The sequence below is a fragment of the Microtus pennsylvanicus genome, chromosome Y, assembly GCF_037038515.1.
Source record: "Microtus pennsylvanicus isolate mMicPen1 chromosome Y, mMicPen1.hap1, whole genome shotgun sequence".
Lineage (NCBI taxonomy): Eukaryota > Metazoa > Chordata > Mammalia > Rodentia > Cricetidae > Microtus > Microtus pennsylvanicus.
This window is the reverse complement of record NC_134602.1, coordinates 27,772,765-27,799,227: the sequence shown is the minus strand read 5'-3', so window position 1 is coordinate 27,799,227 and position 26,463 is coordinate 27,772,765.

The following is a 26,463-nucleotide window of genomic DNA, read 5'->3' as shown; positions in this document are numbered from 1 at the left end:
TAGCGCCCCTAGGTGCGCTTACTGGGAAGATTCTAGCCTAAGTCCATCCTGGGTCGGAGCTTCATAGCGTGCGTCTTCCCTGGAGCAGGTAGCATGGCATCTCTCTGGCGTCTGCTCTGGAGAGGAGAGCTGCGGAGTCTGACCTCACTTCCTCTTCCTCCCAGTGTTCTGTTCTGTTTACTCCACCCACCTAAGGGTGGGCCTATCCAATGGGCCTAGCAGTTTCTTTATTGCTTAGCCAATGAAATCAACAGATTGTTATGACACTCCCACATCACTTCCCCTTTTTCTGTTTAAACAAAAAAAGGAAGGCTTTAACTTTAACATAGCAAAATTACATATAACAAAACAGTTATCAAGTAAAAGTTACATCAGAAACATTTATACATATAACAAAATTGACCGTAAATCTCTATCAATTAAGCAAAATCTATACTAATGCAAATTATTCATGTCTATATCATATCCCCCTTTAAATGTAAAAGAACATTTATAAACCATATTTGGGAACATGGGCGCAGTTTTTTCTCTCCAAACTGCTTCCTGCTGAATGGGGGCATCGTTAATTAGGTCTTTCATGGTATAACCTTTGTGCTAGTTTCATCTCAGTTGGCAGTTGAGCAAAGCAATTTTCTGAAGATGTTCACAGCAACCCTTCAGGAGGACGTGGTCCATCATACCAAATCGGAATAGAAGAAATCCATAGAGTCTCATCCTCTGTGAAAACAAAAGAAGAATCTCTTTTCCAAAGTATCATATCCTTAGATCCAAATTCTGAAATCATACCCTCATGATATCCGTACTGGTTCCAATTGGCAGCCCATATAATGAAATGTCTCTCTGTACTTAGCTCCTTCACATTCAAAAATTTTAAAGAAAACACAATAATACAAAGAATCCAGACTCTCTGTGAATTTTTCATCTTTACGCGGCTTATATTTCTTTATTTCTTTTAATCTCTTAACTATCTGTACTCTAAAGACTTTACCTTTTTTTTAAAATCATTAACTTTATTCTCTATATTCTTTTTCTTCTCTTTCCCAAGCCTACGTACATTCATCCAACAGTGTGACTCATTTAGTGGTCTGAATCTGTCCTATTGTGAATCTGCAATTTTTTACCATCCAGGAGCACTTTTGATTTGCGCCTTTAAATCACTAGGCGCTTAAGAAGCTAAGCTGTGACAGTCCTAAGTTAACTCTTTGCTTTTTGAGCGTATATCTGTAGACCAGGCTGTCTTTGAACTCTCGGAGATCCGCCTGTCTCTGCCTCCCAGGCATTGGGATTAAAGGCGTACACTACTACACCTTGAACTCACAGAGATCTGTTTGTCTCTGCCTTTTAGGCACTGGGATTAAAGGCGTGTGCTATCACACCTTGAAGTCACAGAGGTTTACTTTAAGAATTTTAACTTTTAGTCTGCATATATTTTAACACTGTAAATCATTTAAAATTTTTCTTTGTCTTTGAATCTCTCTTTACTTATATCTCTCTTTTTCTGATCACATGAGTCCTTAATTTACCAAGCAATCTCAGTAGGACTAAAGGCGTGGGTTTGCCGGCTAGATGTAGCCCATTCCTTAGCTTTCCAGCCTCATGGCTGAGGTACTGGCTGTAGCCATGTTTATAGCATTTCAAGGTCCCTGCCAGCCAGCGAGCTACAACAGACAACACTCAAGTCCTCTCTCGGTAGCTGGCCCTCCTGCCTCAAACAGTCAGAGTTTGCCCTGGCAGGATGGACCAGAAAGCCGGCATTTTTAAACGGCACAGCTTTTTTCCTGCTACGGCTGAAAACCGAAAAGCATGTGTTCAGCTTTTCGTCAACACCGTTTAAGTGTTTCGTGGCAGGACCTCTTAATGAGCTGCAGGCTTTGCAGCTAAAGCTGAGTCAGGAAGCCTCTCTTAGATGAGGCGCTTGCTTGCCTCTGGCAAGCAGAATAGACCCGAGAAATTGCCATAATCAAGAAAACATGCTTCACACTTTCCCAAGCTTTCTCAGGCTTTCAGTGGGTTCAGTTAGCCACATGTCTGGGCGTCATTTGTAGTAATAAAGAGCAGCGGCGGGGCTGCATCCCCAACACCCCAGCCGCCTGGCTCGGCTAGCTTATGCCCCGAAATAATTACACAGACACTGTATTCATTTAAACATTGCTTTGTCCCTTAGCTCTAGCCCTTACTGGCTAATTCTCACATATTAATTTAGCCCAATTCTAATCATCTGTATAGCGCCCCTAGGTGCGCTTACCGGGAAGATTCTAGCCTTGGTCCATCCTGGGTCGGAGCTTCATAGCGTGCGTCTTCCCTGGAGCAGGTAGCATGGCGTCTCTCTTGCGTCTGCTCTGGAGAGGAGAGCTGCGGGGTCTGACCTCACTTCCTCTTCCTCCCAGTGTTCTGTTCTGTTTACTCCACCCACCTAAGATGGGCCTATCCAATGGGCCTAGCAGTTTCTTTATTGCTTAGCCAATGAAATCAACAGATTGTTATGACACTCCCACATCATTTCTTTCTCACTTTAGGTATAGGCATAGCTTCCTCTCTCATTGATATAGTAAGTCAGGAAGTAGGTTTCTCAGTAGAGGTCAATTGCATTTTGCAGCAGGAATATGTCTCTGATACACATATACTGAGCTGTAGACAAGAGTTTGATAATTTTCCTATTAATTTCTTAAGAACATATTCCATTTAGGTATCCAAATCTATTCAGCCCTGCCTTTTTCACCTGCTCCAAAGTTATTCCTAAAAAGAGCCTTGACCTCACATCCTCACCTTCTTATCCTTGCAGGCACTTATGGTGGAGGAATCCACTTTGTGTCTGATTTAAACTGAAGAGTTCTTCCTATGCAGAGATTGGCAGCTATGAAGCCCAAGCACAGAAACAGAGCCAAGAGACAGTGGAACAGGAGTGCTGTGGCCTATCTCAGAAAGTCTCCCGCCATGATGAAGATGCCTCTTAGTATGAGTGGCAAGCCACATCTCCAGAAGAAGAATGGGCCATCGTTCCAGAAGCAAAAACTTAGTAAGCCTTTTGAGGCCCTGGAGAATATAGTTGGCCGCAGAATTTCTCATGGCTGGAATGAAGCCAATGAACCAGTCACCCATTGGAAAGCCATCATTCTAGCACAACTGCCAACATATCCCTCTCTCTATTTGTTGAAATATGATGGGATTGATTGTGTCTATGGCTTGGAGCTTCATAGTGATGAAAGGATTTTAAACCTGAAGATCCTGCCTAATAATGTGCCATTTCCTCAGGTGACAGACACTCATCTCTCAAACACCATAGTTGGCAGAGCAGTGAAACATACATTCATGGGCACAAATGGCTCTAAGAATGACTGGAACGGGATGGTCCTAGAAGAGGTGCCAATCATGAAGACCTGGTTTTATATTACCTACAAGAAAGATCCGGTCTTGTACATTTACCACCTCCTGGATGACTACCTGGAAGGCAACCTCCACATCATGCCAGGCTCTAAGGAAGAGTGGAGTGGCGTGGTCCCAGATGAGGTGCAGACCATAACGACCTGTTTCTACATTGTCAACGAGAATGATCCGGTCCTCTACCTTTACCACCATCATGATGATTCCATTGAAGGCAACCTCCACATCACGCCTGAATGTCCTCCAGTAGAGGTGACTTTGGAATTAGGCAGGGATTCCTTGGAGGGCAAAAGAGTGCAGTACAACAAAAAAGATGGAACCCAAGAGATAGGTAAAATTATTTGCCAAGTTCCCAACAAACCTTCTGTGTATTTCATCAAGTTTGATAATGACTTCCATATCTATGTCTATGATTTGGTGAAGATCTGTTAAAGTGAAATTCTCAAATTTTGAGGGGCAGACTTAATTCTCTCTTTGGGAATGTGTTTTTTCAGAGATACCTCAGGTCTTCTATGAATCCTGGTATCTTTTCCAATGGATTATTCTTTCTCAAAAAATAAAAATTTGTTAACATGTTGTGTTATTTGGTCAATGATGGATTGTGTTTGGTGGATGGGGCATCACAGAAATACATACCTCAAAACATAGCAGGATTTATGGTCTTTTCCCCTGGGAGAGTAAAAGACTGGGGATGCGTGGTGTGGTAAAGGACAAGATGGCTGTCAAGGAAGCAGTGGAGAGGGGACAAAAAGTTGTATGATCTCGGGGCGGTATGAAGCTTGAGGGAAAACCATGTCAAATGGAAAGATGTGACCGATATCAGCGTGAGGTATTGGGACTTAAGAGGATAAAGAGTAGATTAATCAGGAAGGGACACAAATGTATACTCAAAATCAGAGAAAATTAGGTTTCATTTGATGAATGGTTTAATTCGTACTGGCTGTAAGTCAAAGGATGTTTGATCTCCACTAGAGCATGTTGCTTAGTGAAAAGTGTCTCCGCTCAGTTGCTCTTCTGCAGTAAGTTGGACATCAAGCTACCTACTTAGTTTTGCCAGAATTCTGTCTGCCACCTACTTTGTCATGCCTGGATTCGGTATGCCTTGAACTCTCATAGGTCTTATCCATGCCATCCAACCCTTGTCAGTTCATTTAAATAATTGCCCTGCCATATGTGGAAAACAGTGTTCCCTTTCATTGATCAAGTTCTGTAGCACTTGGGCTATAAAACTCATGAACACACTCACCCACACACAGGATAAACATGTACATATGATGCCCACTAGTGTGTGACATGCACACATATGATGAATGCACCGAACTCCATAATATCAGTAAAGTAGGGAATCCATGATGCTAGGTGGAGTCTGGCAAAGACCCCACACACCCATCAAACCGCCAAATACCAGTATGGTACTGATGTCTGACTCCCATCCTGTAAGGAACCTGCCATCCTGTAACTGGGCTATTTTTGGTTCCTTCATCTTCACAAACTTGGTTAAAATGTTAGAGTTGTCAAACTGGGAGTTAGGGTCCAGCATGTAGATCAGCTGTCCCAGGTCAGGTGATTTGGCTACAATTTGGGTGAGAAATTGTACCAAGGAATTCTGGTACACCCTCTCCTCTTCTTCTCCCTGTCCTCATCATCACTCTTGTGGGTGGGCCTGGAGCACAAAGAAGGTAAAATGGAATAAGCCTCCTCCTTAGTGAAAAACCTTGTCAATCCTTAATTTGACCTGACTCTCTGAGGGAATGCAGCACATTTTTTCCTACTAGGTCTCCTCATTCATTTGTTCACTCATTTTTCCAAGGAATGATTGAATTCATCCATTCTTCCTTGTCTCTCTCTCTTCTTTCTTCCCTTCTTCCATTTCCCCCTTGATTGTAGAAATTTGAGCAGCAGGGCTGCATCCCCATGGGGCCGCCTTGTAAGGTTATGCTCCGAAATAACAACACAAAACTATTCATTTCAACACTGCCTGCCCCATTATTTTCAGCCTCTTAACCCATGTCTAATAATGTATGTTGCAGCACGAGGTGCGATTAGAAGGAAAGATTTAGCATGTCTGACCTGGTGGCTGGCTGTATCGCCATCTGCCTCAGAGTGCAGAGCTACCATTTCTGCCCATGGGAGAGGTGCATGGCATCTCTAAGCTCAATTACTATTCCTCCCAGCATTCTCTTATGTTTATTACACCCACCTATGTTCTAACCTTGCAGGCCAAACAGTTTCTTTATTTAATTAACCAATGACATATACTCCATTATTACTACTATTTCTGTTTAAACAAGAACGGAATCTTTATCTTTAACATACCAAAATTACATATAACAAAACAGTTATCAAGCAAGAATTACAGTTACAATATTTATATCTATTTTATCTTTTATCATAACAATGGAAAACTATAACTATCTATCTATTCTTCAACTCCATCAGAGACTCCAGAATAATACAGTATTTCCTAAACAAACAAAAAGTAAGCCATTTTCAAACTCTAGAAATGACAGAGACATCTCGCTGCCTGGACAGTCACCCAAAGTTCCTCTGTACCGTTGGTGTTTCCATCCTCAGCCTACAGGCCCATAGTTTCCAGCAGACATTTCCATGAAGCAGGAAATTTCAAAGGCAGTCACTACCTGCTTGTCTTGAAGAATGTTTTGCTGACCCTTTCCTTAATCTGGAACACGAAAAGATCATCTCACCTTTAGGCAAGTTCAGTAGTCCTCTTTCTGAGTGTTTTCTGTGTACAGTTTATGCAACAATCCAGGCAAGAGCAGTTTCTTCCCCACATGGCTATCAAACACCATAAGGATACTCTGTGATGCCCATCTTCTTCCTGAAGTAGATATGTGCTGCCAAGAGTAGAGTGTCTCACTGTCATGAAAAACCCTAAGGTACTAAAACATTACATAGCCTATTTTGTAGTCTAGGGAGTTATGAATAATGCCTATCTGACTGAAATATATATATCTATGTAGCTAGAAAATCTAACTAACATGACTACAAACTTGGCTATTATTAATGATTATCCATTAATAACCTATATACATTATATTTTTAAATGAACTACACAATCACAATACCTTAATTGAGATCAAAAATGCATATACATATAACAAAATTGACCTAAAATCTCTATCAGTAAAGCAAAATCTATACTAATGCAAATATTCATATCTATATCACATCCCACTTTAAATGTAAAAGAACGTTTATAAGCCATATTTGGGAACGTGGGTGCAGTTTCTTCTCTCCAAAATGCTTGCTGCTGAATGGTGGCATCATTATTGATTTATCTCAGTTGGCAGTTGAGCGAAGCAATTTTTTAAAGGTGTTCACAGCAACCTTTAAGTAGGGCGTGGTCCATCCTACCATATTAGGATAGAGGCATCCACAGACTATCACCCTCTGTGAAAACAAAATAGAAACTCCTTTCCAAAGCATCATGTCCTTAGATCCAAATTTCAAAGTCAAGGCATTTTCAAAATATCTATGTTGGATTATTTCAGCAGCTTTTATAAAGAAACATCTTTTAGCAGCTATTGCTACTGCCTCAAAATTCAAATGATTCAAAAAGAGCATAATAGCATACAATATCAAAATTCGCTGTGAATTTTCCATCTTTGTGCGCTTCAATTTAACCTCTATTTTGTTTACTTTTCCTTTTTATTTTTTGCCTTTTGAGACAGGTTCTCTGTATCTTTGACCTGGAATAACTCTGTATACCTGTCTGTCCTTGAAGTCTCAGAGATCTGCCTCTCTCTGCCTTTCAGGCATTGGGATGAAAGGTGTATGCTACTACACATTGAACTCACAAAGATCTGTTTGTCTCTGCCTTCAAGGCACTGGTATTAAAGGCGTGTGCTACCTCACCCTGAAGGTACAGAGGTCAATCTCCCTCTGCCTCCCATGTGTTGGGTTTCCAGGTGTGTACTACCACACCCAACAACTCGCTTCCTTTTTTTAGTTTTAAGAACTTCAAATTTCAGCCTGCACATATTTTTAACACACTGTAAATCATTTAAAAATTTTCTTTGTCTTTGAATCTCTCTTTACTCTATTTCTCTCTCTGTTTTTCTGACCACATGAGTCTTTCATTTACCAAGCAATCTCAGTAGGACTAAAGCCGTGGCTTTGCTGGCCAGATGTAGCCCATTCCTTAGCTTTCTGCCATTCCAACTTTGTGGCTGAGGTACCGAACAGAGCCGCATTCAGTGCCACAAGTCTACAGTGTTTCAAGGTCCTTGCCATCAAAGAGGCTGCAACAGACAACACTCAAGCCCTCTTTCTGTAGCTGGCCCTCCTTCCTCAAACAGTCAGAGTTTGCCCAGGCAGGATGGCCCAGAAAGCTGGCATTTTAAAACAACACAGTTTTTTTTCCTGCTACTGCTGAAAACATACAAGCATTCAGTTGGCTTTTATCAACACCATTTAAATGTTTTGTGGCAGGACCTCTTAAGGGCTGCAGGGTTTTGCAGCTGAAGCTGAGTCAGCAAGCCTCTTTTAGATGAGAGCCCTTGCTTTCTTCTAGCAAGCAGAGCAGACCGAGAAATCGCTGCTACCAAGAAAACATGCTTTACTCTTTCCCAAGCTTTCTCAGGCTTTCAGTAGATTCAGTTGTCCACAAGGCTGCAAGCCATTCTGTTGTTATTTGAGCAGCGAGGCTGTGTCTCCAGCACCACGGCCGCATGAAGGTTATGCCTGAAATAAATACACCAAAACTTTATTCTTTTAAACACTGCTGGCCAATTAGATTCAGCATTTTAACCCATTTCTAACAATCAGTGTAGGATTATGAGGTGCACTTACCAGGAAAAATTCAGCATGTCTGACATGGTGGCTGGCTGCATCGACATCTGCCTCAGAGAGCAGAGCTATGGCATCTGCCGGGGAGAGGGGAGCATGGCTTCTCTGAGCTCACTACCTCTTCCTCCCGGCATTCTATATTGTTTACTCCACCTACCTATGTTCTAACCTATCAGCTGAAGCGGATTCTTTCTTTAATTAATCAATAAACTTCTTCTGTCACTTTATTCTTTCAACAGCTTGCCCATATAAATCTCCCATGTGTCTTCTGTTGTATAATCTTTCATTTGTAAAGAACTTGCACTCTCAGGGGAGGATTTTTCTGACATCTCTGTGGATGGAGATCATATGAGGAAGATCAGATGAGCAACCATGACAACTCTAATGCTGTAGAGTTAGGTGGACCAGAGATTGATGGCTGACATTCCTGTGCTATGCATCAGATGCCCCTGAACTCTGGCCCTGTTGACAGACAGGCAGACATCCAGTTGGTCACACATACTTAACTCATTCGGGTTCACAGATACTGTAAATGGAGTTTTAATTCTTCTCCTAAACTAATAAAAAAACCAAGATTAGGAGAAGAGAAGAGCCTGAAGTAAGGCCTCAAAATGGGTCATTTTGCAAAGGAAAGGTTACCTGCCTCCATGTATGCTGTCTCCCTTTCATGTCAAATCCATCCTTCCAGTGTCTAGCTAACAGCTAACCATAGGATTGAACCCAACTGCCTTTGATTTCTGAAATAAGTGCTGTCTCCTTAAGATCTCATAACAGCACAAGAAGGTTTGTAAGACTGTCCCAGCAACAATTTAAAGCAATTCTAGGACACCAAAGATGCAGCAAATTTGGTTAATTGGTAATATAGATCGTTCTGATGGGACAAAACAATTTAGAATTAAAAAAAAACAGATTGGTGTACTCACGATGAATTTATGTGATATGGCACACACAGGCTTCTGGTTCTGAATACTTCATGCTCGGTGGGTTTTGGAGATTGTCGTGACCCTGAACCTAGCTGGAGGCTTTGGGGCCTTGAAAGGACAAGACTTAATATTTCAGGACATCCTTGTACTTCGTCCCCACTGTTTACTGATTTCCTTACAGAGAATGAGCAGCCATCTACTCCTGCTGCCATGCCTTCCCCACATGAACAGAGAGAAGACCCTATACACACAGGTCGCTTGTATCACATGTGAAGGCATAAGTCACAAACAAACTCCCACAGCAGTTTAGAATTGTGATTAATAGAATGATTAGTTCTTGAAAGGGGAAAAACTTAGAGATCACAATCCCTGACAAAAGCCCTCTGCAGGATCAGAAAAGTAGCCTTGTAGCCGGAAGGGAACATGCCCTCTGCAGGATCAGAAAAGGAGCCTAGTAGCCGGAAGGGAAGCTCAAGCAAGAGATCAAGCTGAAGGTAGAAGTTGCTTTGTAAAAGAGAGAGAGACCACAACTCAATGGGCTGGTATCTCAGTGGCTATTCAGGAAACATCACAGAGAAAGGATCTGCTTCATGCATGAGAGTCACCGATGATTTCCCTTTAAGAAAAAAAACCATCAAAACTCCCAATAACATCATCAGCATTCAACAACATGTCTATGATTTCTTTGCCTTGCCTTTGATTGTGCAGTAAATGATGCTGATAGTTAATCTGTGCAATTAATGCAAATTTCCTTGTAACTGACTAGACAGAATTGACAGGTTATCTTAAACACAGCAGGGAGTCACTCTACGATGGAACTGGTTCATCATCACCTGTGTGACAGTGACATAATTAAGATCTTTCCTTTGTCTATAAATCTCATTATGTTCAACATGATATGTTGTCATACAGATTTCTTAGGGTTTTGTCCCACTGGTGGTTTCCTTGGTATGCTTACATAATTTTAGCCAGATCCAATCAGTTTTGCCATGCACTCTCAGCTCCACGTCATTGTGTTCCCCTTATGTTCCAGTCCAGGCATTTTAGACCTCTTGTAACTGTTGTAAGAGTATCTCATGTTCCACCTAAATGATTTAGGGTTTTATTTAGGCTGGGTTTTATCTTCCATCACTTAGTTCATTGACTTTCCTTGGGCGTAATTCCTGGGACACTGAGCCTAACTCCTGGGGGATTCCTCCAGTTATTTCTCCTTTCTTAGATAGTTTACACTCTCACTATTACTGTGAGAGTGTTTCTGTAGCAAATATTCTTCTCAAGATGAGAAGAAACTTCAATATTACAATCCATTTGTTATTGTGATTTAAATACACACAAACAAACACACACAAGTTAATGCACATACACTGATGATATCTCAATTGATGGGGCCATTCTGGGGATGTCAAGATCGATATCTCTCGAGTGGTTCTCAGAAGGCCATAGGGTGACCCTCTCTAGGTACTTAAGCAGGGAGGAGAAGTTGACCGCACTGTGACATGTCCCTAGGAACTATGTGTGCCTTGTCCCATAGTCAGACTGATGACTGACTATCTTGAAAACCACCATGGAACTTTTGTTTGGCAAATGATGGAGATCAAGTCAGGGTCAAAATCAGAAACCTAGATGGAGCTTCCAAGCTCCAGTGGAAGAGCAGATGGATGGAGAAAAAGAGCAAGGATGTCAGGAATATAAGGGCTTGGTCCACACTATGAGACACTGTGCCTGAACTAAGAGGATTTCAACTAATCCAGTGACCTGGGAATGAAAGAACATGGGATCAAAGTGGAAGCACTGTATGTGGCTGACAATTGGGGCAGACGGAGAAGCCAAAGATAATGGCACTTGCAATTGCTGCATATCATACACTGGCTTTTTGTGATCATATTTTTTGTGGATGCATACCTTGCTAAATCTGGATGGATGAAGGGTGGGCTTGGAGTTCCCACAGCGCAAAGTACCCTGCCCTCTATTTGGACTGGTGTTTGAGTGGAGAGGTTTATTTGCGGAGCAAGAAGAATGTGGGAGGAGGAAGAGAAGTGGAAAGTTTGATAATTATTATTATGAAGTAATGGAAAAATCAATAGAAAATAACCAATGAGGACATTGGAGCTAGGAAAAAAAAATCATGTTAGTTGTTGATTCAGATCAAAAATTATTTTACAGAAAAAAAAAACACATAAAGGGGTTGAGTTACTTGGAAAATATGACTCAAGTAATTGGGAAGAAGATTGGGGTTTTTATTTTGGGTCTTCATGGGGCTGTATGAGCAGCATTTTAGGACCTGTATGCTGGATATTTCTGGGGGTTAGTAGGGAAGAAACCTGGCTAGGAGGAGTTTTATGACATAAGTAGAGCCTTGATGATGTCACAAAGCTTTGGTTGGGGGTGGCAACTCTGTTCCACATGAAGCACTGGTCTTCTTTGAAGGTGGGCTTACCATCTTCACGGTGGCTGAGGAGGTCAGTTCAGCTCTTGGGCTCCACAACTGTTCAACCGAATTTCCAGAAGTTGGAATCTAGAGAGCCAAGATATTTTCTTTTGGTAAATATGTTTAGGAAGCAACTAGGACCTCTGTAGTCAAAGAAAGGTTTCTTTCAAATCTGCTCTGGGTCCAAAATTTATGTCGTTAACAGCTCCTATATTTGATAGCTGGGGACGGTTAATGTCGGGTATTCTACCCACTCTATCTTTGCTAAAAATGTCCAATTCCTCAGTCCACTTAAATGGCAAAGATCCTCTTTGTCCATATGTGTTTTTAAAGGTAATTATTTCTAATAGGTGCTGTTTCACAGATTAATGTTTCTTTCTTTTGGCAGTTTGACTCACAGTACTCACTTCTCTAATGAAGATACAGAATATCTTTATGTAATCAACCTGGATCTGGATCAGGAGACACAATAGAGAGAGCCAGTGGACTGGAGTGCCATGACCTTGGGCAGGTGGTTATAGATCAGCCAACTAACCAGTAGCTTGAGTGGTAAGGAGAGGAGTGGCTGTTCTTTGAATTCTTTGCCATCTGTTCAGATATTTCTTTCTCACTTTAGGTATAGGCATAGCTTCCTCTCTCATTGATATAGTAAGTCAGGAAGTAGGTTTCTCAGTAGAGGTCAATTGCATTTTGCAGCAGGAATATGTCTCTGATACATATACTGAGCTGTAGACACGAGTTTGATAATTTTCCTATTAATTTCTTAAGAACATATTACATTTAGGTATCCAAATCTATTCAGCCCTCCCTTTTTCACCTGCTCCAAAGTTATTCCTAAAAAGAGCCTTGACCTCACATCCTCACCTTCTTGTCCTTGCAGGCACTTATGGTGGAGGAAACCACTTTGTGTCTGAATTAAACTGAAGAGTTCTTCCTATGCAGAGATTGGCAGCTATGAAGCCCAAGCACAGAAACAGAGCCAAGAGACAGTGGAACAGGAGTGCTGTGGCCTATCTCAGAAAGTCTCCCGCCATGATGAAGATGCCTCTCAGTATGAGTGGCATGCCACATCTCCAGAAGAAGAATGGGCCATCGCTCCAGAAGCAAAAACTTAGTAAGCCTTTTGAGGCCCTGGAGAATATTGTTGGCCGCAGAATTTCTCATGGCTGGAAGGAAGCCAATGAACCAGTCACCCATTGGAAAGCCATCATTCTAGATCAACTGCCAACATATCCCTCTCTCTATTTGTTGAAATATGATGGGACTGATTGTGTCTATGGCTTGGAGCTTCATAGTGATGAAAGGATTTTAAACCTGAAGATCCTGCCTAATAATGTGCCATTTCCTCAGGTGACAGACACTCATCTCTCAAACACCATAGTTGGCAGAGCAGTGAAACATACATTCATGGGCACAAATGGCTCTAAGAATGACTGGAATGGGATGGTCCTAGAAGAGGTGCCAATCATGAAGACCTGGTTTTATATTACCTACAAGAAAGATCCGGTCTTGTACATTTACCAACTCCTGGATGACTACCGGGAAGGCAACCTCCACATCATGCCAGGCTCTAAGGAAGAGTGGAGTGGCGTGGTCCCAGATGAGGTGCAGACCATAACGACCTGTTTCTACATTGTCAACGAGAATGATCCGGTCCTCTACCTTTACCACCATCATGATGATTCCATTGAAGGCAACCTCCACATCACGCCTGAATGTCCTCCAGTAGAGGTGACTTTGGAATTAGGCAGGGATTCCTTGGAGGGCAAAAGAGTGCAGTACAACAAAAAAGATGGAACCCAAGAGATAGGTAAAATTATTTGCCAAGTTCCCAACAAACCTTCTGTGTATTTCATCAAGTTTGATAATGACTTCCATATCTATGTCTATGATTTGGTGAAGATCTGTTAAAGTGAAATTCTCAAATTTTGAGGGGCAGACTTAATGCTCTCCTTGGGAATATGTTTTTTCAGAGATACCTCAGGTCTTCTATGAATCCTGGTATCTTTTCCAATGGATTATTCTTTTTCAAAGAATAAAAATTTGTTAACATGTTGTGTTATTTGGTCAATGATGGATTGTGTTTGGTGGATGGGGCATCACAGAAATACATGCCTCAAAACAAAGCAGGATTTATGGTCTTTTCCCCTTGGAGAGTAAAGGACTGGGGATGCGTGGTGTGGTAAAGGACAAGATGGCTGTCAAGGAAGCAGTGGAGAGGGGACAAAAAGTTGTATGATCTCGGGGCGGTATGAAGCTTGAGGGAAAACCATGTCAAATGGAAAGATGTGACTGATATCAATGTGAGGTATTGGGACTTAAGAGGATAAAGAGTAGATTAATCAGGAAGGGACACAAATGTATACTCAAAATCAGAGAAAATTAGGTTTCATTTGATGAAAGGGTTAATTCGTACTGGCTGTAAGTCAAAGGATGTTTGATCTCCACTAGAGCATGTTGCTTAGTGAAAAGTGTCACCGCTCAGTTGCTCTTCTGCAGTAAGTTGGACATCAAGCTACCTACTTAGTTTTGCCAGAATTCTGTCTGCCACCTACTTTGTCATGCCTGGATTCGGTATGCCTTGAACTCTCATAGGTCTTATCCATGCCATCCAACCCTTGTCAGTTCATTTAAATAATTGCCCTGCCATATGTGGAAAACAGTGTTCCCTTTCATTGATCATGTTCTGTAGTACTTGGGCTATAAAACACACTCACCCACACACAGGATAAACATGTACATATGATGCCCACTAGTGTGTGACATGCACACATAGGATGAATGCACCGAACTCCATAATATCAGTAAAGTAGGGAATCCATGATGCTAGGTGGAGTCTGGCAAAGACCCCACACACCCATCAAACTGCCAAATACCAGTATGGTACTGATGTCTGACTCCCATCCTGTAAGGAACCTGCCATCCTGTAACTGGGCTATTTTTGGTTCCTTCATCTTCACAAACTTGGTTAAAATGTGAGAGTTGTCAAACTGGGAGTTAGGGTCCAGCATGTAGATCAGCTGTCCCAGGTCAGGTGATTTGGCTACAATTTGGGTGAGAAATTGTACCAGGGAATTCTGGTACACCCTCTCCTCTTCTTCTCCCTGTCCTCATCATCACTCTTGTGGGTGGGCCTGGAGCACAAAGAAGGTAAAATGGAATAAGCCTCCTCCTTAGTGGAAAACCTTGTCAATCCTTAATTTGACCTGACTCTATGAGGGAATGCAGCACATTTTTTCCTACTAGGTCTCCTCATTCATTGGTTCACTCATTTTTCCAAGGAATGATTGAATTCATCCATTCTTCCTTGTCTCTCTCTCTTCTTTCTTCCCTTCTTCCATTTCCCCCTTGATTGTAGAAATTTGAGCAGCAGGGCTGCATCCCCATGGGGCTGCCTTGTGAGGTTATGCTCCGAAATAACAACACAAAACTATTCATTTCAACACTGCCTGCCCCATTATTTTCAGCCTCTTAACCCATGTCTAATAATGTATGTTGCAGCACGAGGTGCGCTTAGAAGGAAAGATTTAGCATGTCTGACCTGGTAGCTGGCTGTATCGCCATCTGCCTCAGAGTGCAGAGCTACCATTTCTGCCCATGGGAGAGGTGCATGGCATCTCTAAGCTCAATTCCTATTCCTCCCAGCATTCTCTTATGTTTATTCCACCCACCTATGTTCTAACTTTGCAGGCCAAACAGTTTCTTTATTTAATTAACCAATGACCTATACTCCACCATTACTCCTATTTCTGTTTAAACAAGAACGGAATCTTTAACTTTAACATAGCAAAATTACATATAACAAAACAGTTATCAAGCAAGAATTACAGTTACAATATTTATATCTATTTTATCTTTTATCATAACAATGGAAAACTATAACTATCTATCTATTCTTCAACTCCATCAGAGACTCCATAACAATACAATATTACCTAAGCAAACAAAAAGTAAGCCATTTTCAAACTCTAGAAATGACAGAGACATCTCGCTGCCTGGACAGTCACCCAAAGTTCCTCTGTATTGCTGGTGTTTCCATCATCAGCCTACAGGCCCATAGTTTCCAGCAGACATTTCCATGAAGCCGGAAATTTCAAAGGCAGTCACTATCTGCTTGTCTTGGAGAATGTTTTGCTGACCCTTTCCTTAATCAGGAACACGAAAAGATCATCTCACCTTTAGGCAAGTTCAGTAGTCCTCTCTCTGAGTGTTTTCTGTGTACAGTTTATGCAACAATCCAGGCAAGAGCAGTTTCTTCCCCAAATGGCTATCACACTCCATTAGGATCCTCTGTGATGCCCATCTTCTTCCTGAAGTAGATATGTGCTGCCAAGTGTAGAGTGTCTCACTGTCATGAAAAACCCTAAGGTACTAAAACATTAAATAGCCTATTTTGTAGTCTAGAGAGTTATGAATAATGCCTATCTGACTGAAATATATATATCTATGTAGCTAGAAAATCTAACTAACATGACTACAAACTTGACTATTATTAATGATTATCCATTAATAACCTATATACATTATATTTTTAAATGAACTACACAATCACAATACCTTAATTAAGATCAAAAATGCATATACATATAACAAAATTGACCTAAAATCTCTATCAGTAAAGCAAAATCTATACTAATGCAAATATTCATATCTATATCACATCCCACTTTAAATGTAAAAGAACGTTTATAAGCCATATTTGGGAACGTGGGTGCAGTTTCTTCTCTCCAAAATGCTTCCTGCTGAATGGTGGCATCATTATTGATTTATCTCAGTTGGCAGTTGAGCGAAGCAATTTTTTAAAGGTGTTCACAGCAACCTTTAAGTAGGGCGTGGTCCATCCTACCATATTAGGATAGAGGCATCCACAGACTATCACCCTCTGTGAAAACAAAATAGAAACTCCTTTCCAAAGCATCATGTCCTTAGATCCAAATTTCAAAGTCAAGGCATTTTCAAAATATCTATGTTGGATTATTTCAGCAGCTTTTATAAAGAAACATCTTTTAGCAGCTATTGCTACTGCCTCAAAATTCAAATGATTCAAAAAGAGCATAATAGCATACAATATCAAAATTCGCTGTGAATTTTCCATCTTTGTGCGCTTCAATTTAACCTCTATTTTGTTTACTTTTCCTTTTTATTTTTTGCCTTTTGAGACAGGTTCTCTGTATCTTTGACCTGGAATAACTCTGTATACTTGTCTGTCCTTGAAGTCTCAGAGATCTGCCTCTCTCTGCCTTTCAGGCATTGGGATTAAAGGTGTATGCTACTACACATTGAACTCACAAAGATCTTTTTGTCTCTGCCTTCAAGGCACTGGTATTAAAGGCGTGTGCTACCTCACCCTGAAGGTACAGAGGTCAATCTCCCTCTGCCTCCCATGTGTTGGGTTTCCAGGTGTGTACTACCACACCCAACTACTCGCTTCCTTTTTTTAGTTTTAAGAACTTCAAATTTCAGCCTGCACATATTTTTAACACACTGTAAATCATTTAAAAATTTTCTTTGTCTTTGAATCTCTCTTTACTCTATTTCTCTCTCTGTTTTTCTGACCACATGAGTCTTTCATTTACCAAGCAATCTCAGTAGGACTAAAGCCGTGGCTTTGCTGGCCAGATGTAGCCCATTCCTTAGCTTTCTGCCATTCCAACTTTGTGGCTGAGGTACCGAACAGAGCCGCATTCAGTGCCACAAGTCTACAGTGTTTCAAGGTCCTTGCCATCAAAGAGGCTGCAACAGACAACACTCAAGCCCTCTTTCTGTAGCTGGCCCTCCTTCCTCAAACAGTCAGAGTTTGCCCAGGCAGGATGGCCCAGAAAGCTGGCATTTTAAAACAACACAGTTTTTTTTTCCTGCTACTGCTGAAAACATACAAGCATTCAGTTGGCTTTTATCAACACCGTTTAAATGTTTTGTGGCAGGACCTCTTAAGGGCTGCAGGGTTTTGCAGCTGAAGCTGAGTCAGCAAGCCTCTTTTAGATGAGAGCCCTTGCTTTCTTCTAGCAAGCAGAGCAGACCGAGAAATCGCTGCTACTAAGAAAACATGCTTTACTCTTTCCCAAGCTTTCTCAGGCTTTCAGTAGATTCAGTTGTCCACAAGGCTGCAAGCCATTCTGTTGTTATTTGAGCAGCGAGGCTGTGTCTCCAGCACCACGGCCGCATGAAGGTTATGCCTGAAATAAATACACCAAAACTTTATTCTTTTAAACAATGCTGGCCAATTAGATTCAGCATTTTAACCCATTTCTAACAATCAGTGTAGGATTATGAGGTGCACTTACCAGGAAAAATTCAGCATGTCTGACATGGTGGCTGGCTGCATCGACATCTGCCTCAGAGAGCAGAGCTATGGCATCTGCCGGGGAGAGGGGAGCATGGCTTCTCTGAGCTCACTACCTCTTCCTCCCGGCATTCTATATTGTTTACTCCACCTACCTATGTTCTAACCTATCAGCTGAAGCGGATTCTTTCTTTAATTAATCAATAAACTTCTTCTGTCACTTTATTCTTTCAACAGCTTGCCCATATAAATCTCCCATGTGTCTTCTGTTGTATAATCTTTCATTTGTAAAGAACTTGCACTCTCAGGGGAGGATTTTTCTGACATCTCTGTGGATGGAGATCATATGAGGAAGATCAGATGAGCAACCATGACAACTCTAATGCTGTAGAGTTAGGTGGACCAGAGATTGATGGCTGACATTCCTGTGCTATGCATCAGATGCCCCTGAACTCTTGCCCTGTTGACAGACAGGCAGACATCCAGTTGGTCACACATACTTAACTCATTCGGGTTCACAGATACTGTAAATGGAGTTTTAATTCTTCTCCTAAACTAATAAAAAAACCAAGATTAGGAGAAGAGAAGAGCCTGAAGTAAGGCCTCAAAATGGGTCATTTTGCAAAGGAAAGGTTACCTGCCTCCATGTATGCTGTCTCCCTTTCATGTCAAATCCATCCTTCCAGTGTCTAGCTAACAGCTAACCATAGGATTGAACCCAACTGCCTTTGATTTCTGAAATAAGTGCTGTCTCCTTAAGATCTCATAACAGCACAGGAAGGTTTGTAAGACTGTCCCAGCAACAATTTAAAGCAATTCTAGGACACCAAAGATGCAGCAAATTTGGTTAATTGGTAATATAGATCGTTCTGATGGGACAAAACAATTTAGAATTAAAAAAAAAACAGATTGGTGTACTCACGATGAATTTATGTGATATGGCACACACAGGCTTCTGGTTCTGAATACTTCATGCTCGGTGGGTTTTGGGGATTGTCATGACCCTGAACCTAGCTGGAGGCTTTGGGGCCTTGAAAGGACAAGACTTAATATTTCAGGACATCCTTGTACTTCGTCCCCACTGTTTACTGATTTCCTTACAGAGAATGAGCAGCCATCTACTCCTGCTGCCATGCCTTCCCAACATGAACAGAGAGAAGACCCTATACACACAGGTCGCTTGTATCACATGTGAAGGCATAAGTCACAAACAAACTTCCACAGCAGTTTAGAATTGTGATTAATAGAATGATTAGTTCTTGAAAGGGGAAAAACTTAGAGATCACAATCCCTGACAAAAGCCCTCTGCAGGATCAGAAAAGTAGCCTTGTAGCCGGAAGGGAACATGCCCTCTGCAGGATCAGAAAAGGAGCCTAGTAGCCGGAAGGGAAGCTCAAGCAAGAGATCAAGCTGAAGGTAGAAGTTGCTTTGTAAAAGAGAGAGAGACCACAACTCAATGGGCTGGTATCTCAGTGGCTATTCAGGAAACATCACAGAGAAAGGATCTGCTTCATGCATGAGAGTCACCGATGATTTCCCTTTAAGAAAAAAACCCATCAAAACTCCCAATAACATCATCAGCATTCAACAACATGTCTATGATTTCTTTGCCTTGCCTTTGATTGTGCAGTAAATGATGCTGATAGTTAATCTGTGCAATTAATGCAAATTTCCTTGTAACTGACTAGACAGAATTGACAGGTTATCTTAAGCACAGCAGGGAGTCACTCTACGATGGAACTGGTTCATCATCACCTGTGTGACAGTGACATAATTAAGATCTTTCCTTTGTCTATAAATCTCATTATGTTCAACATGATATGTTGTCATACAGATTTCTTAGGGTTTTGTCCCACTGGTGGTTTCCTTGGTATGCTTACATAATTTTTTCCAGATCCAATCAGTTTTGACATGCACTCTCAGCTCCACGTCATTGTGTTCCCCTTATGTTCCAGTCCAGGCATTTTAGACCTCTTGTAACTGTTGTAAGAGTATCTCATGTTCCACCTAAATGATTTAGGGTTCTATTTAGGCTGGGTTTTATCTTCCATCACTGAGTTCATTGACTTTCCTTGGGCATAATTCCTGGGACACTGAGCCTAACTCCTGGGGGATTCCTCCAGTTATTTCTCCTTTCTTAGATAGTTTACACTCTCACTATTACTGTGAGAGTGTTTCTGTAGCAAATATTCTTCTCAAGATGAGAAGAAACTTCAATATTACAATCCATTTGTTATTGTGCTTTAAATACTCACACACAAACACACACAAGTTAATGCACATACACTGATGATATCTCAATTTATGGGGCCATTCTGGGGATGTCAAGATCGATATCTCTCGAGTGGTTCTCAGAAGGCCATAGGGTGACCGTCTCTAGGTATTTAAGCAGGGAGGAGAAGTTGACCGCACTGTGACATGTCCCTAGGAACTATGTGTGCCTTGTCCCATAGTCAGACTGATGACTTACTATCTTGAAAACCACCATGGAACGTTTTTTTGGCAAATGATGGAGATCAAGTCAAGGTCAAAATCAAAAAACTAGATGGAGCTTCCAAGCTCCAGTGGAAGAGCAGATGGATGGAGAAAAAGAGCAAGGATGTCTGGAATATAAGGGCTTGGTCCACACTATGAGACACTGTGCCTGAACTAAGGGGATTTCAACTAATCCAGTGACCTGGGAATGAAAGAACATGGGATCAAACTGGAAGCTCTGAATGTGGCTGACAATTGGGGCAGACGGAGAAGCTAAAGATAATGGCACTTGCAATTGTCTGCATATCATACACTGGCCTTTTGTGATCATATTTTTTGTGGATGCATACCTTGCTAAATCTGGATGGATGAAGGGTGGGCTTGGACTTCCTACAGCTCAAAGTACCCTGCCCTGTATTTGGACTGGTGTTTGAGTGGAGAGGTTTATTTGCGGAGCAAGAAGAATGTGGGAGGAGGAAGAGGAGTGGAACGTTTGATAATTATTATTATGAAGTAATGGAAAAATCAATAGAAAATAACCAATGAGGACATTGGAGCTAGGAAAAAAAAATCATGTTAGTTGTTGATTCAGACCAAAAATTATTTTACAGAAAAAAAAAAAAACACATAAAGGGTTTGAGTTACTTGGAAAATATGACTCAAGTAATTGGGAAGAAGATTGGGGTTTTTATTTTGGGTCTTCATGGGGCTGTATGAGCAGCATTTTAGGACCTGTATGCTGGATATCTCAGGGGTTAGTAGGGAAGAAACCTAGCTAGGAGGAGTTTTATGACATAAGTAGAGCCTTGATGATGTCACAAAGCTTTGGTTGGGCGTGGCAACTCTGTTCCACATGAAGCACTGGTCTTCTTTGAAGGTGGGCTTACCATCTTCACGGTGGCTGAGGAGGTCAGTTCAGCTCTTGGGCTCCACAACTGTTCAACCGAATTTCCAGAAGTTGGAATCTAGAGAGCCAAGATATTTTCTTTTGGTAAATATGTTTAGGAAGCAACTAGGACCTCTGTAGTCAAAGAAAGGTTTCTTTCAAATCTGCTCTGGGTCCAAAATTTATGTCGTTAACAGCTCCTATATTTGATAGCTGGGGACGGTTAATGTCAGGTATTCTACCCACTCTATCTTTGCTAAAAATGTCCAATTCCTCAGTCCACTTAAATGGCAAAGATCCTCTTTGTCCATATGTGTTTTTAAAGGTAATTATTTCTAATAGGTGCTGTTGCACAGATTAATGTTTCTTTCTTTTGGCAGTTTGACTCACAGTACTCACTTCTCTAATGAAGATACAGAATATCTTTATGTAATCAACCTGGATCTGGATCAGGAGACACAATAGAGAGAGCCAGTGGACTGGAGTGCCATGACCTTGGGCAGGTGGTTATAGATCAGCCAACTAACCAGTAGCTTGAGTGGTAAGGAGAGGAGTGGCTGTTCTTTGAATTCTTTGCCATCTGTTCAGATATTTCTTTCTCACTTTAGGTATAGGCATAGCTTCCTCTCTCATTGATATAGTAAGTCAGGAAGTAGGTTTCTCAGTAGAGGTCAATTGCATTTTGCAGCAGGAATATGTCTCTGATACATATACTGAGCTGTAGACACGAGTTTGATAATTTTCCTATTAATTTCTTAAGAACATATTACATTTAGGTATCCAAATCTATTCAGCCCTCCCTTTTTCACCTGCTCCAAAGTTATTCCTAAAAAGAGCCTTGACCTCACATCCTCACCTTCTTGTCCTTGCAGGCACTTATGGTTGAGGAAACCACTTTGTGTCTGAATTAAACTGAAGAGTTCTTCCTATGTAGAGATTGGCAGCTATGAAGCCCAAGCACAGAAACAGAGCCAAGAGACAGTGGAACAGGAGTGCTGTGGCCTATCTCAGAAAGTCTCCCGCCACGATGAAGATGCCTCTCAGTATGAGTGGCATGCCACATCTCCAGAAGAAGAATGGGCCATCGCTCCAGAAGCAAAAACTTAGTAAGCCTTTTGAGGCCCTGGAGAATATTGTTGGCCGCAGAATTTCTCATGGCTGGAAAGAAGCCAATGAACCAGTCACCCATTGGAAAGCCATCATTCTAGATCAACTGCCAACATATACCTCTCTCTATTTGTTGAAATATGATGGGATTGATTGTGTCTATGGCTTGGAGCTTCATAGTGATGAAAGGATTTTAAACCTGAAGATCCTGCCTAACAATGTGCCATTTCCTCAGGTGACAGACACTCATCTCTCAAACACCATAGTTGGCAGAGCAGTGAAACATACATTCATGGGCACAAATGGCTCTAAGAATGACTGGAATGGGATGGTCCTAGAAGAGGTGCCAAACATGAAGACCTGGTTTTATATTACCTACAAGAAAGATCCGGTCTTGTACATTTACCAACTCCTGGATGACTACCGGGAAGGCAACCTCCACATCATGCCAGGCTCTAAGGAAGAGTGGAGTGGCGTGGTCCCAGATGAGGTGCAGACCATAACGACCTGTTTCTACATTGTCAACGAGAATGATCCGGTCCTGTACCTTTACCACCATCATGATGATTCCATTGAAGGCAACCTCCACATCACGCCTGAATGTCCTCCAGTAGAGGTGACTTTGGAATTAGGCAGGGATTCCTTGGAGGGCAAAAGAGTGCAGTACAACAAAAAAGATGGAACCCAAGAGATAGGTAAAATTATTTGCCAAGTTCCCAACAAACCTTCTGTGTATTTCATCAAGTTTGATAATGACTTCCATATCTATGTCTATGATTTGGTGAAGATCTGTTAAAGTGAAATTCTCAAATTTTGAGGGGCAGACTTAATGCTCTCCTTGGGAATGTGTTTTTTCAGAGATACCTCAGGTCTTCTATGAATCCTGGTATCTTTTCCAATGGATTATTCTTTTTCAAAGAATAAAAATTTGTTAACATGTTGTGTTATTTGGTCAATGATGGATTGTGTTTGGTGGATGGGGCATCACAGAAATACATGCCTCAAAACAAAGCAGGATTTATGGTCTTTTCCCCTTGGAGAGTAAAGGACTGGGGATGCGTGGTGTGGTAAAGGACAAGATGGCTGTCAAGGAAGCAGTGGAGAGGGGACAAAAAGTTGTATGATATCGGGGCTGTATGAAGCTTGAGGGAAAACCATGTCAAATGGAAAGATGTGACTGATATCAACGTGAGGTATTGGGACTTAAGAGGATAAAGAGTAGATTAATCAGGAAGGGACACAAATGTATACTCAAAATCAGAGAAAATTAGGTTTCATTTGATGAAAGGGTTAATTCGTACCGGCTGTAAGTCAAAGGATGTTTGATCTCCACTAGAGCATGTTGCTTAGTGAAAAGTGTCACCGCTCAGTTGCTCTTCTGCAGTAAGTTGGACATCAAGCTACCTACTTAGTTTTGCCAGAATTCTGTCTGCCACCTACTTTGTCATGCCTGGATTCGGTATGCCTTGAACTCTCATAGGTCTTATCCATGCCATCCAACCCTTGTCAGTTCATTTAAATAATTGCCCTGCCATATCTGGAAAACAGTGTTCCCTTTCATTGATCATGTTCTGTAGTACTTGGGCTATAAAACACACTCACCCACACACAGGATAAACATGTACATATGATGCCCACTAGTGTGTGACATGCACACCTAGGATGAATGCACCGAACTCCATAATATCAGTAAAGTAGGGAATCCATGATGCTAGGTGGAGTCTGGCAAAGACCCCACACACCCATCAAACTGCCAAATACCAGTATGGTACTGATGTCTGACTCCCATCCTGTAAGGAACCTGCCATCCTGTAACTGGGCTATTTTTGGTTCCTTCATCTTCACAAACTTGGTTAAAATGTGAGAGTTGTCAAACTGGGAGTTAGGGTCCAGCATGTAGATCAGCTGTCCCAGGTCAGGTGATTTGGCTACAATTTGGGTGAGAAATTGTACCAGGGAATTCTGGTACACCCTCTCCTCTTCTTCTCGCTGTCCTCATCATCACTCTTGTGGGTGGGCCTGGAGCACAAAGAAGGTAAAATGGAATAAGCCTCCTCCTTAGTGGAAAACCTTGTCAATCCTTAATTTGACCTGACTCTCTGAGGGAATGCAGCACATTTTTTCCTACTAGGTCTCCTCAATCATTGGTTCACTCATTTTTCCAAGGAATGATTTAATTCATCCATTCTTACTTGTCTCTCTCTCTTCTTTCTTCCCTTCTTCCATTTCCCCCTTGATTGTAGAAATTTGAGCAGCAGGGCTGCATCCCCATGGGGCCGCCTTGTAAGGTTATGCTCCGAAATAACAACACAAAACTATTCATTTCAACACTGCCTGCCCCATTATTTTCAGCCTCTTAACCCATGTCTAATAATGTATGTTGCAGCACGAGGTGCGCTTAGAAGGAAAGATTTAGCATGTCTGACCTGGTAGCTGGCTGTATCGCCATCTGCCTCAGAGTGCAGAGCTACCATTTCTGCCCATGGGAGAGGTGCATGGCATCTCTAAGCTCAATTCCTATTCCTCCCAGCATTCTCTTATGTTTATTCCACCCACCTATGTTCTAACCTTGCAGGCCAAACAGTTTCTTTATTTAATTAACCAATGACCTATACTCCATCATTACTCCTATTTCTGTTTAAACAAGAACGGAATCTTTAACTTTAACATAGCAAAATTACATATAACAAAACAGTTATCAAGCAAGAATTACAGTTACAATATTTATATCTATTTTATCTTTTATCATAACAATGGAAAACTATAACTATCTATCTATTCTTCAACTCCATCAGAGACTCCAGAATAATACAGTATTACCTAAGCAAACAAAAAGTAAGCCATTTTCAAACTCTAGAAATGACAGAGACATCTCGCTGCCTGGACAGTCACCCAAAGTTCCTCTGTATTGCTGGTGTTTCCATCATCAGCCTACAGGCCCATAGTTTCCAGCAGACATTTCCATGAAGCCGGAAATTTCAAAGGCAGTCACTATCTGCTTGTCTTGGAGAATGTTTTGCTGACCCTTTCCTTAATCAGGAATACGAAAAGATCATCTCACCTTTAGGCAAGTTCAGTAGTCCTCTCTCTGAGTGTTTTCTGTGTACAGTTTATGCAACAATCCAGGCAAGAGCAGTTTCTTCCGCAAATGGCTATCAAACTCCATTAGGATCCTCTGTGATGCCCATCTTCTTCCTGAAGTAGATATGTGCTGCCAAGTGTAGAGTGTCTCACTGTCATGAAAAACCCTAAGGTACTAAAACATTAAATAGCCTATTTTGTAGTCTAGAGAGTTATGAATAATGCCTATCTGACTGAAATATATATATCTATGTAGCTAGAAAATCTAACTAACATGACTACAAACTTGACTATTAATAATGATTATCCATTAATAACCTATATACATTATATTTTTAAATGAACTACACAATCACAATACCTTAATTAAGATCAAAAATGCATATACATATAACAAAATTGACCTAAAATCTCTATCAGTAAAGCAAAATCTATACTAATGCAAATATTCATATCTATATCACATCCCACTTTAAATGTAAAAGAACGTTTATAAGCCATATTTGGGAATGTGGGTGCAGTTTCTTCTCTCCAAAATGCTTCCTGCTGAATGGTGGCATCATTATTGATTTATCTCAGTTGGCAGTTGAGCGAAGCAATTTTTTAAAGGTGTTCACAGCAACATTTAAGTAGGGCGTGGTCCATCCTACCATATTAGGATAGAGGCATCCACAGACTATCACCCTCTGTGAAAACAAAATAGAAACTCCTTTCCAAACCATCATGTCCTTAGATCCAAATTTCAAAGTCAAGGCATTTTCAAAATATCTATGTTGGATTATTTCAGCAGCTTTTATAAAGAAACATCTTTTAGCAGCTATTGCTACTGCCTCAAAATTCAAATGATTCAAAAAGAGCATAATAGCATACAATATCAAAATTCGCTGTGAATTTTCCATCTTTGTGCGCTTCAATTTAACCTCTATTTTGTTTATTTTTCCTTTGTATTTTTTGCCTTTTGAGACAGGTTCTCTGTATCTTTGACCTGGAATAACTCTGTATACCTGTCTGTCCTTGAAGTCTCAGAGATCTGCCTCTCTCTGCCTTTCAGGCATTGGGATTAAAGGTGTATGCTACTACACATTGAACT